This window comes from Oryctolagus cuniculus, chromosome 13 (assembly GCF_964237555.1).
Source record: "Oryctolagus cuniculus chromosome 13, mOryCun1.1, whole genome shotgun sequence".
Lineage (NCBI taxonomy): Eukaryota > Metazoa > Chordata > Mammalia > Lagomorpha > Leporidae > Oryctolagus > Oryctolagus cuniculus.
Window position 1 is genome coordinate 18,469,780 of NC_091444.1, and position 17,724 is coordinate 18,487,503.

Consider the following 17,724-nt stretch of genomic DNA (forward strand, 5'->3'; position numbering starts at 1 on the left):
GGCCATGCCTCCTCCTCCTGCAGGCTGCTCCCACTTCAGCCCAGCCCCCTACTGAGGAGCCTCTCTGGAGAGGGCACAGGGGGAACCTCCCTCTGACACCCTGGTGACCTACGACCCGGGAAAGCCTGGATCCCCTCTGCGCACGCCTACTCAGTTCCCACCTCGCTTATGCGCCACATGCCAGGCCCCCACCAACAAAACCTACTCCTCCGACCAGCTCAGGCTGGAGTTGGCCTGTGGTGGAGTGGGCCACAAGGTGCCTGGAATAATGATTCTTACAGGGCAGATGGCCCTGCTCAAAGCACTAAGACTCAGCCACCACCCATGCAGACTGCCAGACCTGAGGTCATGAATTCCTAGCACCTGCAGGCTATGCTGGCCCCACCCACAACGCCAGCATCCTAGACAGGAGCCCTGGTTCAAGTCCTGGCTGCCCCACTTCCAATCCGGCTCCCTGCTAATGCACTTGGGAAGGCAACAGGTAATAGCTGAAGTCCCTGGGCCCATGGGCCGGCGCTGTGGCTCACTTGGTTAATCCTCTGCCTGTGGCGCTGAAATCCCATATGGGCACCAGGTTCTAGTCCCGGTTGCTCCTCTTCCAGTCCAGCTCTCTGCTGTGGCCTGGGAAGGCAGTGGAGGATGGCCCAGGTGCTTGGGCCCCTGTACCCACATGGGAGACCAGGAGGAAGCACCTGGCTTCAGATTGGCACAGCTCCGGCTGTTGCAGCCATTTGGGGAGTGAATCAATGGAAGGAAGACCTTTCTCTCTGTCTCTCTCTCACTGCCTATAACTCTACCTGTCAAATAAAAAAATTTAAAAAAAAATAAAGTCCCTGGGCCTCTGTCATCCACGTGAGAGACCCAGATGGAGTTCTAGGTTCCTGGCTTTGGCCTGGACCAGCCCCAGCCTTTGTGGCCAACTGGGGAGTGAACCAGTAGATGGGAAGAAAATATATATATAAATACACACACACACACACATATATATATATATCTTTCAAATAAATAAATAAAATAAAATCCTTTTGAAAAAGTTAAACCGGCCTTACCTTAAGCCAAGCCTGCAGTCACGATCACTTTTTAAGAACCCGGGGTGTTGGGGTGTTTTGTACCGTGGCTAAGATGATGCTTGGGGCAGCCCACATCCCCTACTACAGTGCCTGGGTTCGAATCCCAGCTCCACTCCCAATTCCACCTTCCCACTGACGTAGACCCTGGAAGTCAGCAGGTGACGACTCAAGTATCTGGGTCCCTGCCGACCATGTGAGAGATCAGGATTGAGCTCCTGGCTGCCGGCCTCAGCCTGGCCTAGCCCTGGCTAGTGTGGGCATTTGGGGAGTGAACCAGTGGATGGAAGCGCTCTCTCTCTCTCTCTCTCTACCTTTCAAATAAATAAAAATAATTTTTAAAAAAGACCTTCTGGGAAAGACAGTCACAGACCCTAGGGCTCACAGTGGAGCTGCGCTTGGCACTCACACCCTGCACTGTACAGATAAAAGGTGGGACCCAGGAGAGGGGTGGCTTGGCCGAGGTCCCACAGTCAGGAAAGGGCAGGACCGCGGCACCGCTTTCCCTGCCCGGCCTCCTGCAGAAAAACAGCAGGTGGGAAGTCAGGAGTCCAACTGTGGCTCTCCCGCTAGAGCAGAGCGCGGCGCTGAGCTCTGTCCGTGGTGCTGAACCTCCCAGCCCCCGCCAGCCTGGTTTGCACTCCTGAGCACTGCCGTGGCTTCAAGCATTGCAAAGGTGCTGAGGAGAGTTCAGGGGGAAGCTGATGACAAATCCACCAGAGCACCGAGATGAGGAGACTGCAGCTAACGGCAGGAGGACAAACAGGCAGATGTCCAGGGCCACAGGGAAGAGGGCAGTGCACAGCACAGCCCCAAGCCTTTCCTGCCATCACCTGGAACAGGCACGGGCACCTGACCCTAAGATACTGAGCATCGCTGGCGCCGCGGCTCACTAGGCTAATCCTCCACCTTGTGGCGCCGGCACCCCGGGTTCTAGTCCCGGTCGGGGCGCTGGATTCTGTCCTGGTTGCCCCTCTTCCAGGCCAGCTCTCTGCTGTGGCCAGGGAGTGCAGTGGAGGATGGCCCAAGTGCTTGGGCCCTGCACCCCATGGGAGACCAGGATAAGTACCTGGCTCCTGCCATCGGATCAGCGTGGTGTGCCGGCCGCAGCGTGCTGGCCGTGGCAGCCATTGGAGGGTGAAACAACGGCAAAGGAAGGTCTTCCTCTCTGTCTCTCTCTCTCACTGTCTACTCTGCCTGTCAAAAAAAAAAAAAAAAGATACTGAGCATCAGGTCCTTTCAGAGCAGCTGACAGTGAGAAAACAGCATGACAGACACTGGTGGGCCAAGGGGAGGACGCAGGGTAGCTAGAGAGCTCCCGCCAGGGGCCGGCATTCTGACACAGCGGGTTAAGTATGGCCTGTGATGCCCACATGCCCTATGCGCACCAGTTCAAAGCCCGGTTGCTCCACTTCCAATCCAGCTCCCTGCTAATGCACCTGAGAGAGCAGTAGGAGATGGACCAAAGTTCTTGGGGCCCTGCACCCACTTGGGAGACCAGGAAGAAGCTCCTGGTTCCTAGTTTCAGACTGGCCCTGCTCTGGCCATCGCAGCCATTTGGGCTATGACCTAACGGATGGAAAAGCTCTCTCTCTCTCTTTCCTCCCATCCCCCTCTCCCCCTCCCCCTCCCCCTCCCCCTCTCCCTCTCCCTCTCCTTCTCTCTGCCAAAAAAAAAAAAAAAAATCCTGCCAAGAGGCTGGAGGCATGGTATCAAGACATCTTCCAGCATTGGGATCAGGACTGCCCTGCCCTGCAAGGCCTTGAAGTCAAGTCTGGGAGAGTTGTCAAAAGGATAAATGTGCTGTCCATTCCCCCTCTGTCAGTGGCAAAGTAACCTCTGATAAGTTTACGTCATTTCTAGAACAAAGCCCGAGATGCCCTGCAAACCCCTGGTGTGACACCACAGTCGTGGCAGAAGAGGAGCCTGGTCCGTGCTGGGCCTGATGCAGTCCCTGCAGAAAAATCTGGAAGCTGTTCCCTTCACAGGGCGCTCAGCTCCCCCTTCAACTAGAGCTGAATGACAGGCTTGCTGGCAAGCAAACCCTCAGCACCTGTGAACAGACCCCACGCAGAGGGCTGGTGGCAGGCGATGTCCAGCACCCTGAATCGCAAGGGGCAGCCCTGCCCACACTGCAGGGGCCCCTGCACATCCTGGTGCAGGTCTCGCCGCAGTCTCGGATGCTGAGCTCACACCTGCGCCCTTTAGCCCAGAGACAACACTGGGGCACTGATCGAGGAGGAGGTCCCGCCCTGCCTGGCCCATCACAGCCAGCGTCAGTCCCAGGGCCCCTCCTCCTAGTCCTGAACGCCAGTTACCTGGCTGAGATTGTGCACACATTCCCCTCTCCAGCAGGTCACCATCCACACTCAGGCAACTCCAGGAAGGAAACGGTGCCGAGAGCAGATCTGCCTGTCCTACCCCAGGCTTGGCTTCTCTTTGGAGGAGGTCTTCTGCCTGCAGGGTCTGCTGTTACGATGCTTGCACGCTTCTCCTTAGATCCACCTCAAATGCTCCACACCGAGGTTCACCCCACGGCTCCTCTGACACTAGGACTCCTTCTTGACAAAGACGCAGGCATGGTCCCCCTTAGAAGCAGGGAGCAAGGTTTCCACAGGCAGCCTCACACAGAGTGCAACATGCCCGCTGCCTGCACACACGGGGAGCCCAGCGCACAGCAGACCCCTGGGAGAGCACTTGGGATACACCGGAGAAGTCTCCACGGGAGCTCGAGGGCCTCATCTCCAGCCCTTGTTGCTGGGGCTGGAACAGAACTCCACGGCTCCCAGCCCTCCTGCTGCCAGCAACTGACACACTTCTCAGAAGCCACGTGTCCACTACAGCAGGAGAGCAGCGGTGCCACCCGACCCGACGTGATGGAGTGTGACAGCACACGTGTCATCGGGAGACGTGAAAGAGGATGGTTTATGCTCAGAAACCTGTCTCCAAGAGGACGCGACATCTCCCTCTCACAGACAGCCAGACGGCGCTGACATCAGAGGCACCGCGAGCAGGGAGATTCATGGGCTTGTCTGGGGCAGGGCCCTGGTAAGGTCATCACCGCCCCCACTGCCACGCAAACTCTGGAAAGCCCTCGCTCTGATCTTCCAGAACATCGACAAGACAGTTCCCTTACGCTCTTTTTGGGAAAAAAAATGAAAACTTTACTATTTCCTTTTTGTTCAAAAGGTAGAGAGACACAGAGAGAGCTTCCACCCACTCGTTCACTCCTCAAATGCCCACAACAACCTGAGCTGGGCCAGGAGCCCGGAACTCCACCCAGGTCTCCCAAGGGGGTGGTAGGAACCCAAGCACCTGGAGCACCACCTGCCGCCTCTCAGGGTGTTTGTTAGCAAGAAGCCTGGAAGCAGAGTGGCTGGGCCTGAACCAGGCACTGCAGCACGGGGTGCTGGCACTCCGGGTGGTGACGTCCCACCCCTCCCTGATGCCCTGTGGTCACCTGCCAGACGTCCCAGTGCAAACAGCCAGACAGTGCTGCCTAAGATCTACCCGACACTGGGCTTGCTGCCGTTTTTAGCCACGGCTCCAGGCCCACACTCTGTGCCACCATGACAGCCTGCTCCTGTCCCGTCCCCATCCCTGATTCTAGCTGCTCTGGGACACACTTGCCAAGCCAGCGCTTTCTCCCCCTCCTTGCCCTGCCAGCCCCATTCCTCAGCCTCCAGGGGCAGAACCACAGCGTGGCCTCGGGAAACCTCGGAGGACTTCCCGGACACTGGGAAGGGACGCCTGGGATTTCCCAGCCGGAGCCTCATTCTGCAGAGGAAGGAGCAGATGCAAAGAGAGGAAGAGATGAGCTCAAGGGAGCCTGGGGGGCAAAGGAGAGCCAGCAGCTCCAGCCCCCTGGGCCACACAGCACCTGCCTCCCGCACAGAACCCCTCCCACAGGCCCCGCCCTCCTGGGCCTGGCGTGAACGGTATGGGCACACACACACCTGGCAGTATCAGCGGCTGGACCCCACATCCCAGGGAGAGTGCAAGAGTGCCTGCAGTCCCTCCATAGCCCATGAACCATGGCGGCTTGGACCAGCCATTCCCTAGCCCATAAAGTCTGCTATAAACCCTCAGAGCATAGAGTGCTATTTACTTCATGCCAATTACACATAATCATATAATCAGTTGTGTGGGGTTTTTTTTTAAGCTTTATTTTTTATTTATTTGAAAGACAGAGTTACAGAGACAGGTTAAGACAGAGAGAGAGGTCTTCCATCCGCTGGTTCACTCCCCAGATGGCCGCAATGACTGGAGCTGTGACAATCCGAAGCCAGAAGCCAGGAGCTTCTTCCTGGTCTCCCACATGGGTGCAGGGACCCAAGGACTTGGGCCACCTTCCACTGCTTTCCCAGGCCATAGCAGAGAGCTGGATTAGAAGAGGAGCAGCTGGGACTAGAATCGGCACCCATATGGGATGCCAGTGCTGCAGGCCAGGGCTTTAACCTGCTGTGCCACACGGCGAGTTGTGTGGCTTTTTTACAGGCAGGGTCTGTTCTGTCCTCAGCGCCATTCAGCCTGCACAATGAATGATCACCGCGCGAGTGAATGGATGGATGAGAGGCCGGCGAGGCACGTGGGGGCCTGGCCAGCGTTCCATAGGCCAGGGCTCCCTGCTCCTACTCCTGGCTCCAACAATAAGAAGGTGGAATGGGTAATGTCCTGAATTTTCCTTCTCTACAGAACTCAGGACACAAACAAGCATCCGGCGGCACAAGGTGTATTTGAAGCAGGGGCCAAGCGAGTGCATTGGTGGAGTGACTCAGTGAGGCCACACGCTTCCTTGCACAACTTCCTGGCCCCCAAGTCACTGGGCAGGGGCCGGAGTCCCAGGCACTGCTCCCACACATCGTCTCCTTCAGCCTCCCCCCAAGCCCCACACCTCTGAGCACACAGCCCAGATCCGCACCGCCTCCAGCGCGCTGCCCACAGCTGCAGCCAAGCCAGCGTGGCCAGGACGACGACTCCTAACAGCAGACAGCAGCTGCCACGGCCTGGGAAGGCAGCAACTGCTCAGGGGCAGGGAAAGCACCAGTCCCAGGCCCACAAGTGCCCAGCCTGACACACCCCGGTCTAGGAGGCTGCTCAAGGCAGTTCTGAGGCAGGCAGGGGAGGCCTGTGGGCTGGGGGAGGGGCCGTCACCACACGTGTCCTCCAGCCTGGAGATAAGGCTCGGCTCCAATTTCGTCCTCAATTTCCCAGGAAGCTGAGAAGGAGGCACCACGGCTGTGGGCACCCTGCCAAGGGCTGTCTGGGGGATGTTTACGTCTGTGTGTTTGTGTGAAGCTGTCAATCTTCCCTACTCTGAGCCAAGCGCCCCACGTGGCCACGAACTCCAAACAAAAAGGAGACGCTCTGACGGGAGTTGAGGTGCAGCAGGTTAAGTCGCTGCCTGCGATGCCTGCACCTTATATGGACGCCGGTTCGAGTCCCGGCTGCTCCATCCAATCCAGCTCCCTGCTAATGCGCCTAGGAAAGCAGCAGAGGGTGGCCCGAGTGCTTGGAGCCCTGCACCCACGTGGGAGACCCGGATGGAGTTCCAGGCTCCTGGCTTCTGCCGGACCCAGTCCCAGGGGGTGAAGCCATTTGGGGAGTGAACAAGCAGATGGATAATTCTCTCTCTCTCCCTCTCTCTCTCTCTCTCTCTCTCTCACACACACATACACACTCACACACTGAGAGGCCCGTGTGCACACGCACACACACATACCCAAAGGTGTACTGTGGAGGAACACACGGGGCGTGGAGCATCGGGAAGACCCCGGCATTGGGCCCCGGGGAAGCCGGGTAGAGTGGGCCCTGTCTTCCTCAGGACTGGCCCCTGGCGGGCGCCTCAACAGCAGGGCGTGGGGACAGCCACACCAGGAGCAGCCACGCGCCAGTGCCATCAGTGACCTGGATGTGTGTGATGGACACCTGGGCGTGGCTGCAGGCAGCTCCTGGTCTGTCCCTCGGTTTGTCCCCCAGGCCTAGCTGACCACATTCTCTCAGTGCCAGAGCCACGAAAGCCACTAAAAGAGACTAAAAGACTCAGGGTGGGGGGAGCGTGGTGGCCCCGTCCCACCGTCGGGGGCCAGCGCCAAGGGCGGGTCTCAGCTCCTGGAGGTTTTACTGCCAAAGGCCGGCTCCACCAGGAGCTCTAAGTGCCCGTGCAGGACAGAAGGGAAACACTGCACCCCCATCAGCAGGGCTGGGCTCTGCGTGTCCTGTGCATCCACAGAGCTGCGTGGGCAGGACCAGTGTCCATGCTGAGTGGGCACGATCCACTCTAGGGAACCTCATGAACACCAGTCGTGGTAGGCATCTGTCCATGCTCCCCCTTGAATCCCTTCTTTGCCAGGGAGGAGGCAAAGGGGCCCACGCTGAATGCAGGGCTGACTGTGCCACCCCCCAGCAGTGGGACCGTGGGACACTCACCGCCTTCCACGTGAGGGTGAGAGAACATGGGTGAGAGAGGGAGGTGCACAAGGCTGTGGATGCATAAACCACTGAATCGAACCTTTAAGACAGGCAAATTATGACCCGTGGAGTACACCTCAACAAAGCTCAAGCCGTTAGAAAGGTCAAAGGAGGTCATATGCAAAAGAACATTTTGGCCACGCCCCCTGCCCCCACTCCCCGCATAGACGCCAGCCCGGCAGCCAACACTGCTCTCCCGGCATCAGGGGCCTTGGGAGTCAGTTCTGCCTTGATCCCTGTTGGTTTCTTGCCATGCATTCTTAAGATTAATTTATTTGAAAGGCAGAGTTACAGAGATAGGGAGAGAGGAAGAGAGGGAGAGAAGGGGAGAGGGGGAGAGGGGGAGAGAGGGAGACAGAGCCACTGCCTGCAATGCTGGCATCCATATGGGTGCTGGTTCAAGTCCCGGTTGCTCCACTTCCCATCCAGCTCTCTGCTATGGCCTGGGAAAGCAGTAGATGATGGCCCAAGTCCTTGGGCCCCTGCACCCACGTGGGAGACCTGGAGGAAGCTCCTGGCTCCTGGCTTCGGATCGGCCAACTGGGGAGTAAACCAGCAGATGGAATACCAATCTCTCTCTCTCTCTCTCTCTCTCCCCCCACCCCGCCCCGTAATGCTGCCTTTCAAATAAATAAATAAATCTTAAAACAAAACAAACAGGCCGGCGCCGCGGCTCACTAGGCTAATCCTCCGCCTAGCGGCGCCGGCACACCGGGTTCTAGTCCCGGTCGGGGCGCCGGATTCTGTCCCGGTTGCCCCTCTTCCAGGCCAGCCCTCTGCTGTGGCCCGGGAGTGCAGTGGAGGATGGCCCAGGTGCTTGGGCCCTGCACCCCATGGGAGACCAGGAAAAGCACCTGGCTCCTGGCTCCTGCCATCGGATCGGTGCGGTGTGCCGGCCGCAGCGCGTCGGCCGTGGCGGCCATTGGAGGGTGAACCAACGGCAAAGGAAGACCTTTCTCTCTGTCTCTCTCTCTCACTGTCCACTCTGCCTGTCAAAAAAAAAAAAAAAAAAAAAAAAAAAAACGACGTCAGTGTTCACACTGTGCAGACACCACGCAATCGTACGGAGACGTTGCTCGGTGACACCGGCTTTCCTTCTGTGCTGACTTCTCCGCTGGCAGAGTGAGGCGGGGCAGGACACAGCGGCCGGGACAGTCTCGGGCCACCGCCTTGACTCCTGCACAGCCTCCAGCACCGTCCAGCAGGAGCATGGCAGATGGCTGAAGGGTTGCTAGGAAAATGGTTCTGACCGATGGGCCCCTCTGAAAACTTCTTGAGGACCCCCGGGGACCTGCACGACACTACAGTCACCCGTAGTGACAGTCTGAGGACATGTCCCTGTCACAAGGCCCAGAGCGCCTGTGTGTCACTGCCTCTGTTTTCAGATGAGGACCCTGCACTTGCCCAGGACACACGGGCAGGAGGTGGAGGTCTTGGTTTAAAACCGGCCCTCTAACTCCCAGCCATCACGGGCTGCTTGGGCTGCTTCCTATAGAACACGAGGCTGGGGGCTGGGGGAGCAGGGACCAGAGGTGTCGGCCCCTCTGTGCCCCTTCCCCATCGCCTCACCTCCTGGGGTCACTGGGGCTCCCCACCAACTCCAGGGAAAGCTCCAGGATACCTCCCAGCCCGGCAGTGGTGAGGCCGGTGGCTCCTATTGCTGTCCGCCCCCTGGGCACCCTGCTGTCCCTCCACCAGCAGGAGACCTGACGGGCTGGGGCCAGGCCCCCTGGGAAGCCTCAGACCCTGGGGACTGGGCCGAGCCGGCCGGCTCCACACTCGCTCCTTCCTGCCTCACACAGCAGCGGCGGCCACAGCCAGCGTCGCTCCGGCATCAAAGAGCTAATCCAATTTCTCGCCTGTGTTTCCCCTCCGCCTCCTGCAATGCCAGGATTGATTTGGAACCAGGGCAGCCTCATTAAAGTGATGCCTTCTCCTCCTCGTGGGAGAGGGAGCCCTCCCCCTGCCATTTAACACTGTGCTGCCTGCCGACACGGAGCCAGCCGCACGCTGTCCGAACTTGGTGGGCTTCGCCTCTGGCTCTCCTGGACTCCCTGCGGCCAGGCTGGCTCTCGGGCCCAGGCCTGCTTTCCCCAGGCACTCAACCCACAGGTTCTGGGCGCTACAGGTGATGGCCCTCTCCCCTAGCTTTGGGGAGGGGGCTCGCTCCCTGCTGGCATCTGGTCCAGGCTCCCATCACCGGGCCTGTGACTTTAGTCCAGCAAGGACTCCAGCAAGGAGGAACCCAGGGTTGCAAAGGAAATCGGGGAGCCAGGCAGCCCAAGGAGGATGGAGGTAAGGGCTGTGGGTTGTGGAGTGGGCTTCTCTGAAATAAACACAGGGGGCTGGGGACAGGCAGGGTCCTTCGCCGCTCCGGCACCCTTAGCCCAGGCCCCCTTCCCTGCTCTGTCTGAGTCTCTCAGGAAGGGGCCTCCTCCCCTGCGGGCCATGAAGTCACAGCAGCAGCAGGTTAGGCCGCACCCCAGGAAGCACTTCCTGTCTACCAAGGACACCAGAGCTGCCGCCAGCCACCGTTCACAGCAGCGGCTCGTGGCCAGCACACAGGCAGCCCTAGTGCAGACCGCAGCCACGCGAGGAAGATGGCCCTCCGCCCTGTCAGCCCTGAAGGGAGGAGCAGGCTTCCCTGGGGCAGCTCAGCGCTCCCACTGACCTTGGGGACATGCGGGCACCAGCCCTGGGCCCCCCACAGACACATCCTGCCTCACTGGACCCAGCAGAGGGTATGAGGAGGGGGAGTGAGTGAAGAGAAGGGAGAGACAGGAAGGGGAGGGAGAGGCCAAGTGCAGGACATCTCTGCTGTCACACAGGCACATGCACACACTGACGCACACGCACACACAGGATGCATATGTGCACATGTGTACACCTGATGTACGCACACACGATGCATATGTGCACATGCGTACACACGATGTACACACACACGATGCACTCACACACACGATGCTTATGTGCACATGTGTACACAGGCACACTCATGCACACACACGATGCATATGTGCACATGCGTACACCTGATGTACACACTCACACGATGCATATGTGCACATGTGTACACCTGATGTACACACTCACACGATGCATATGTGCACATGCGTACACACGCACACTGGTTATTATTTTCCTCCCCTCTCTGAGACTCCACAGGCTGCCCTTGACCTCTGCGGCCGCTGCCATCTTGACCTCCACCACCTCTCACTTCCCCAGGCCCAGGCAGGCACCGCATCTGACCCCCACCTGAACAGCCGGGCACACAGGAGGCCCAGGGAGAGCCTCAGTCCCATCTTGCAAATGCAGTGGGTGGCTGGGCCTCACCCTGACCTCACACGCCTCCCGGCTGCTCCCCCATCGACTCCAGTAGGGAAGGAGTTAAGCTGCCCCCAGCCCCTCCCCATCCTCAGCCTCAGTGCCACCCGTTCATTGAGTTCTATTTTCCGCTCTCCCCAGCGCCATACGCGCAGTCACAACCACTCACGCTCGATGTTAAGATGCACAGAGTGGTAATGGGTAAATTCCGCCTCTAATTGCAATCTCCCCTAATTGCTCAATTCCGCAGCCACCACAGCAGCCCGACTCTAGGAGGCGGCCCTGCCAGGGTTCTCCGCAGCCTGGGGGTTCCCGGGGCCCTCGCATGTGCCTCACGGCAGCCCCCAGCCCCAGGCTGGCCTCGGGCTTCTCAGCTCTTTGCAAGGGGAGGCACGAGGTAAAACCCAGCCTCGGAGCCTTCGCCCTTCAGCCCGCACCTGCACCGCGAAGGGTGCTGGGGAGACCCAGGCCCCCATCCTGTCCCTGGGGCCCTTGCAGGCTGCCAGAGGACATGTGGCTACTCTGGGGGTCCCTACACGCCAGCGTCTTGTCCATCTGAAGGGAAGGTGGCGGGAGGAGGCAGGAAGGAAGAGGGCGCCTGGGCTCCCAGCCCACTGGACTCCAGCTGCCCCTGTGGGCGAGGGTTGTTGGACTTTGGTCTGTGAGACACTCAGGGACCGGGCCAGACCGCACAACTTCCTTTTGCCCTGCCTTCGCTGGCAGCCCCTCCCGGGCCCAGCCTATGCCCCGCTACACACGCACGCGCACACCCACAGGTGGGTGCACGCGCACACACATGCTGCTGCTGGCGTCAGAGGAACCACTTCAGTGCCAAAGTAGGACTTGCAGAGACTCCGGGTGCTGGTGACGGACAGGGCTGCTGAGGCTGGGGGCAGATTCAGGTCCAGCCAGAGCCCACCCTTTGCTCTCTTCTGCCTGCCCAGGCTCCTCCCCAGCCCTTCAGAGCAGGCACCAGAGCCTTAGGGAGAGGCTGCAGGGAACCCACCACCAGGAAGGAGAGGGGCTCCATTTCTCCTGTTTTTAAAAAAAGCTGCCCGATTTCACTCACTCAGTCTCACGGCGTTCTTGACCCGTGTTCCGGGCAGAGAGGTGCGGCAGATGGGGAGGGGAAGAAAAGTTCCAGCCAATCACTGGCAGCAGCCTGGGAAGCCCGTGCCCATGACCCTGGGTTCTGATTGCATAAGGGCTCTGCCTTTGCCTCCAAGTTGTGACACGGAGACACTGGTGGCCGCCCCAGGGCCTCTGGGTGCTGCCGAGAACTACAGTGGTGAGTGGGACCCCAGCCCCAGAAGGGAAGGGTTGCCAGCAACAGCACGTGAGATCCTGGGGCCCCCAGACAGGACGGCCACTTCGGCCTCGCGTGACTTTGCAACTTCGAGGCGACACCTCCTTCTTCCTCCCTCGCCCCTGAGACCTGGACTCGGGACTGCCTGGGAGCAGCACATACGTCGAGCCCCAGTGGCCAGCCCAGTGGGCCCAGCACAATTTGCTAAGTGGCAGAGTCCACAGGGGGCCTCCGGAGTCCTGCGTCTCCCCTGGCAGGCAGCTAGCTGGGGGCTCCAGCCCAGGCTGGAGGGTACCCAGGGCGGAAGCCGGGCAACAGCTCATGCTGACCGCCCATGTGGCCATCCTTGCGGAAGTCCCACTTAGACCCCACCTGTGTAGGGGCAGGGCCACACCCAGGCCCTCCCTGGCTGTGCAGACACTGGGGCAGGTCCCTCTGGCTACTTCCTCGGACCGTCAGCTCCGGGGATGAAGACAAAGGACTGCTGGGACAAGTCCTTCCCAGAAATTCAGCTTTGGGAAAAATAAAAAAAAACAGCTCATTCTGCAAAGAAGGGCTATGTGAACGTGAGAGGGGCCGGACACTGGAGTGGCAACCACAGAACCTGCAGCAGCCACGTCCTTTGGGTTTGAAGAGCAAGGCTCCGTGCAGCTGGGGCGCTCAGCAGTCCGGCGGTGAGCAGGGACGGGCTGCAGGGAGCCCCCAGGCAGTGTACGGACAGCACCGCTGGCCTGGCTCCGAGCCTGCGCTAGGCTGCGCTCTGAACACGGCACAGGAATCCTTCCTCCCAGCCTCACCGACAGCAGCCTACGCCACGGAGAGGAATTCCTGCTCCATTCTACAGATGAGAAGACTGAGACACAGAGCTTGAACAGCTCATCCAAAGTCAGACCAAGTGGCATAATCACGACATTGCCCCTTAGAGAAAATATCCATGAACTTGACATTTCTCCAAAGAAACGCTATGCTTCGTCCTGACCCCATGAGAGCCCAGGAGTGAATCCCAGAAGCTCCACTGGCCTGGCTTCTGACCAAGTCGGGGATGAATAATCAGCCTGTTGCCTGTGTATAGATTATTCAGAGAGTGAAGTCAGAATGGCATCCGCCCGGCAAGCCGGGGGCTATTTTTAAGACAGTGCTAATGGTTATCCCATGTGTGCCGCCACTCTGGCAGGAAGGTGCTATAACCCTGTGTACACACACTCTGGGCCTGCTCAGGTGACCCTACTCCACGCTCGCTCTCAGAGCCCCTGCCTGTCAGCATGACACCTGCCACAGCTGTGATGAGCTGTTGATGTATTTATGTGCTTAACTGTGCAGTCTCCATGAGACCGTGTGTGCCACGAAGACAGGAGGCAGCTCCATCTTGTTCCCACAGAACGACTGGGGAAACTGAGGCTCAGAGCAGCCACGTACACCTGTGCAGACCCACAGGAATGCAAAACCCACAAGAGCGGGGATTCGGGTCTGTGTGTTCACCGCCACAGCACGGCGACCAGGGCAGCAGCGCAGACCCGGTGCTCACGAATACTTGTTGCGTGAATGAACGAGCACGGGCCCACGCCTCGTGACCAGTGGCCCCGGGATGTGAACCCAGGCCCAGCCAGCTCCCAGCCTCTGCGCTTTGCTGCTGCTTATTTTAACCACTGCAGCAGTGAACGCCGGCTGTCGCTCTCCCTGGCTTCGCCCTCCCCATTGGCCAAGAGTACCCCCACCCCCCTGGGCCTTCTGGGGTGCAAATCCAGCTTCAGCCGGATCAGGACGGCCCACGCAGCAAACCCCAAAGCCAAACACAGCAGCATCTCCACCCACCCCTGGCAGCCTCCACTCCCGTCCAGGGGAGGGAAGCAGCGGGCTCTCCCAGCCCACTGAGCCCCAGCCTCCTCACCATCCTTCTTGTACCCCAGCCTGCAGCCCCCCAAAACAGGCTCTCCCACGAGAAGCCTGCACCGGCTGGGTAGGGAAGAAAGAGGAGACTCGGCCAAGACAGGACGAGGTCTAGGTAGAGGCAGCACGGTGCCGGGACTGCTGGGTGGCCAGGTTCCAGGCCCTGGGCAGGGCAGCCATGTCCACAGCCACCTCCAGCCAGCTCTCTGTGGTGTCAGGGACAGCCCAGCGGCACCTGCCTGGTGCTGCCTGAGGGGCACAGGGCCGGCGGCAGAGGCCAGGCACAGCTCTGCAGGGGTCTCCCGGACCCTGGCAGCTCAGCCCAGCGGGTTACACAAAGCCAGTTGCTTGCTGCTCCACGGCAAACGGTAGCCTTAACCAAACACCGGCACCTTTCTCTCCCTCTAGCCTGTTCCTGTGTGTGGAGTCAGGCCCACAGCCGAAGGAAGAAATGTGTTCTTATAACCCTTCCCCTCCAAAAAACCCCAAACTGCCAGGACTAAGCTCCTGGACTCCTGAGCAAGCGTGCGGTCCCTCTCCCTCCAGGGCACAGACGGCAGGTGGGCTACCGCGGAACACTCACCTCTGCCCCCCCAAAGCTTTTCCAAAGCTCCCCAGCTCCTCCTTGGGGAACCCATGGAGGAGGGCAGGGGGATTGGACCCAAGAGGACCCTAGAAGCAGCCAGGCCCCCTGAGAGCGGCCCTGGAGGACCAGGCCAGGATCTGGCCAAGAGCCAGGCAGGCCAGAGGCTCAGCTGCGGGGGCTCAGCAGCGGCCACTCCCAGGGACGGGGAGAGAGAACAGCTGGGGCTGGGCTCCCTGGCCAGGCCGCAGCAGTGTATCTAGCCTGGACCCCTGACGCTGACTCACCCCCGGGGCCATGCCGGCTCCCACAGGCCACAGGCACGTCCCACTGCATCAGGCGCCCCACCCCCTCCCACTGGCCCCTCCGGCTGGGCCCAGGGACACCCGGCAAGGCTAGTGTTTCCAGCACCTCTGTTGATCACAGAGATGTTTCTAGCAGCCTAAAGGCTGGACCTGGCCTGAGCAGGGGGAAGCCGGCCGGCTCCTGGTTGTCACCCCCGCTGATGGAGCGCACGGGTTAGCAGGAGTGGGAGCCGTCGGCTGGAGGACAACCTCTTACCCGAGGGGCAGCAGCAGGAGGGGAGCGGGAGAGCCCCCAGGCTCTGCAGCCCAGGCCCGGCCTGGCTTCCTGAGCGCCTCCAGACCCCAAGGATTTCCTCATCCTCACACCCACCCCATCCCAACCCAGGTGTTCCCAGCCCTGCCGGCTCTGCCGGCCTCGCCACACTGCAGTGGCCCTTCTGGGCCGGCACCTCCTCTGTCCTTGCACTCCAGCTTCCAGCTGCCGGGGCAGAACACCTGCTCCTCTAGGGAACAGGGAATGAGGTCCGCTTTGGGGGGAGGGGAGACACGCACGTTCCGGGGGCGGGGGGCTCCCGCAGGCACCTGTAGAATGCGGCAGGCAGGAGGAGAGGAGAAAGGAGGAGGCACCGGGTTGGTGGGACGGGGAAAGGTTTAAAACTCCTCTTTTCAGTTAGGACAAAAGCCCTGGGCCCCGAGAATCGGGTACAGTCAGGGGAAGGGGCTCCGGGAGCGGGAAGTGAAATGGAAGAGTCTAGAAAGCGTCGCAGGGCTGGAGCAGGGACCGCGCGCCCCAGGTCCTGCTGAGTCATGAGATTTGCAGGGAGCCAGGGGCGCCGGAGCCCCTCTGAGTCCGGATCCCGCGCCTCCGACCCTCCCGTCTCACGGCCGGTCGCAGGGGTCTTCCCAGCCTCTCCCTGTTACAGGGTCTCGGGGACCCAGGCTGCGCCGACCCTCCCATGCCCTGTACGACGTCGGGGCCGGGGTCCCCGAAGCTCGCGGCGGGGGCCAAACAGCCTTGGCGGGCGGACCAGGGGGCGCGAGCCGCGAGGGGGCGTCCGGGCCGGGGGCGCGCTCCCGCCGCAGCACCGCGGGCGGCCTGGGAGAACTCGTCCCGCCCCGCCCGGGTCCCGCATTGGAGCGGGCTCCGAGCCCCTGGGGTCCCGCTCCCAAACGCACCTCGCAGCCGCGCGCTCCGAAGTCCCCGAAGGACGGCGCGGGCGCCCGGCCCCTCGGCCTCAAACTTCGCGACCCCACCCGCCGCCCCGCGCCCCTGTGCCGCGAACGGGAGGAGAAACTTCACAGGGGCGGGGGTCGGGACTCACCCGGGAGCGAGCGCAGGCGGCGGCGGCGGCGGCGGCGGCCGCGGTGCCCGAGGTGAGGGGGCGGCGGCTGCGGGCTGCGGGCTGCGGGCTGCGGCGCGGCGGGGGCGTGGGTGCCCGGGCGCGGAGTCCCCGCTCGGCCCCAAGTGCCTTTGCCGCAAGACTTGCTGAGCTCGCAGCCTGCGCCGAGGCGGCGGGAGGGGCTGATCGATGGGCGCGCGGCGAGCGCTGCAGTGCGGGGAGGAGACGGCGCGGGAGGGCGGGACCCGCAGCGGCGCGGGCCGGGGCGGCCCTGCCCTGCCCTGCGGGCGCTCTGCTCCCGCGCTCGGCGTCCGGCCGCCTGCTCAAGGTCAGGAGAGCGGACTCGCGGGCGGCAGGGGTCGCTCGGCCGAGGCCCCCGTTCCCGCCGGGCCGGGGCTGTGCCCCTGGAGCCGCCCTCCACCCCACCCCGCCTGCAGGACCCGCTGCAGCGCAAGGCACAAACTGGGCTCAGGAGCACCCCCAGAACCTTTTCTGGGTCCCTGAACCCCGCTCTTGGCCCTCCAGAAGGCCTCCCCTACCTGCGGGGGCTCCCTGGGTGGCCTGGGCCTGTGAAGATAGGGGGGCGCACCGGCAGGTGGGGGGAACGGCTGGTTTCTTACGTAGCAAAATTTTCCACGAGTGTTAGTGTCTCAGCGCCGGAGCCGGCCCTTCACGGTGGGTGATGTGGCCGGCGTGCACATGAATGGCTGCGGGGAGCCTGCGCGAAGGCAAAGGCCCCCCCTCACCTGCCCGGGCCGTCAGGACGCAGCGCACTTGCACAGGGCCCCTCTGCGGGGTACCCAAGCACCCTGCCTCTCTCCCGGCTCCCACCGCTCAGAGCCAGGGGCAGGCGCTTGGACAGCGGTTAAGTCTGCTTGGGACATCGCATCCCATAACGACGTCCTTGGTTTGAATCCCAGCTCCTCCGCTTCTGATTCCAGCTTCCTGCTAATGCAGGGATGGCCCAAGTACTGGGAGCCCCGGGGTTGGAGCTCCTGGCTCCTGGCTTCTGCCAGACCCCAGCCCTGGTTGTGCATTTGGAGAGGGAACCAGCAAGTAGAGTAACCCTCCCTTTCTCTTTCCCTCTTTGAAATAAAAATGAAAATAAATTCAATTTTTAAAATGTTACATGCCAGGCTTGTCCAGAAACTTCCTATGTGAGATGCAGTGAATGTAAAATGCAGGAACCAGTGGGACGGGGCAAGGGGGACAGGCCGTGGTCCACTTTGCTAATAACACAGATCAAGCCAGAGACCCTCCCGGCCAGCTCGCCCCCTGTGCGGGGCAGTGACTGCCCCCTCAGCGGCTGTCATGAGGGCGGCAGGGGACTCCTCTGGAGAGTGCTAAACAGGCCCAGAGCCCCTGCCACTGGCCCGCCTTCCCTGGGCCGTCAGGAGTGAATCCAGCAGGCAGAGATGGGAACCTCGAACGAGGGCCA

The 17,724-nt window shown here is 61.1% G+C and overlaps 1 protein-coding gene across 2 annotated transcripts in view; it reads right to left on the reverse strand.

Moving 5' to 3' along the window:
• Positions 1-16,848, reverse strand: part of SYT2 (synaptotagmin 2) — a 96,541-nt gene extending 79,693 nt beyond the window's left edge. Inside the window, exon 1 of one of the 2 annotated variants that reach the window (XM_070055093.1) lies at positions 16,826-16,848. The gene's annotated coding sequence lies outside the window, so the exon portion shown is untranslated. Of the gene's footprint in view, positions 1-16,268; positions 16,484-16,825 lie in introns of those variants that run through there. The other variant, XM_051820485.2, reaches the window with a different exon arrangement.
• Between the last annotated feature and the right edge of the window lie 876 nt (positions 16,849-17,724).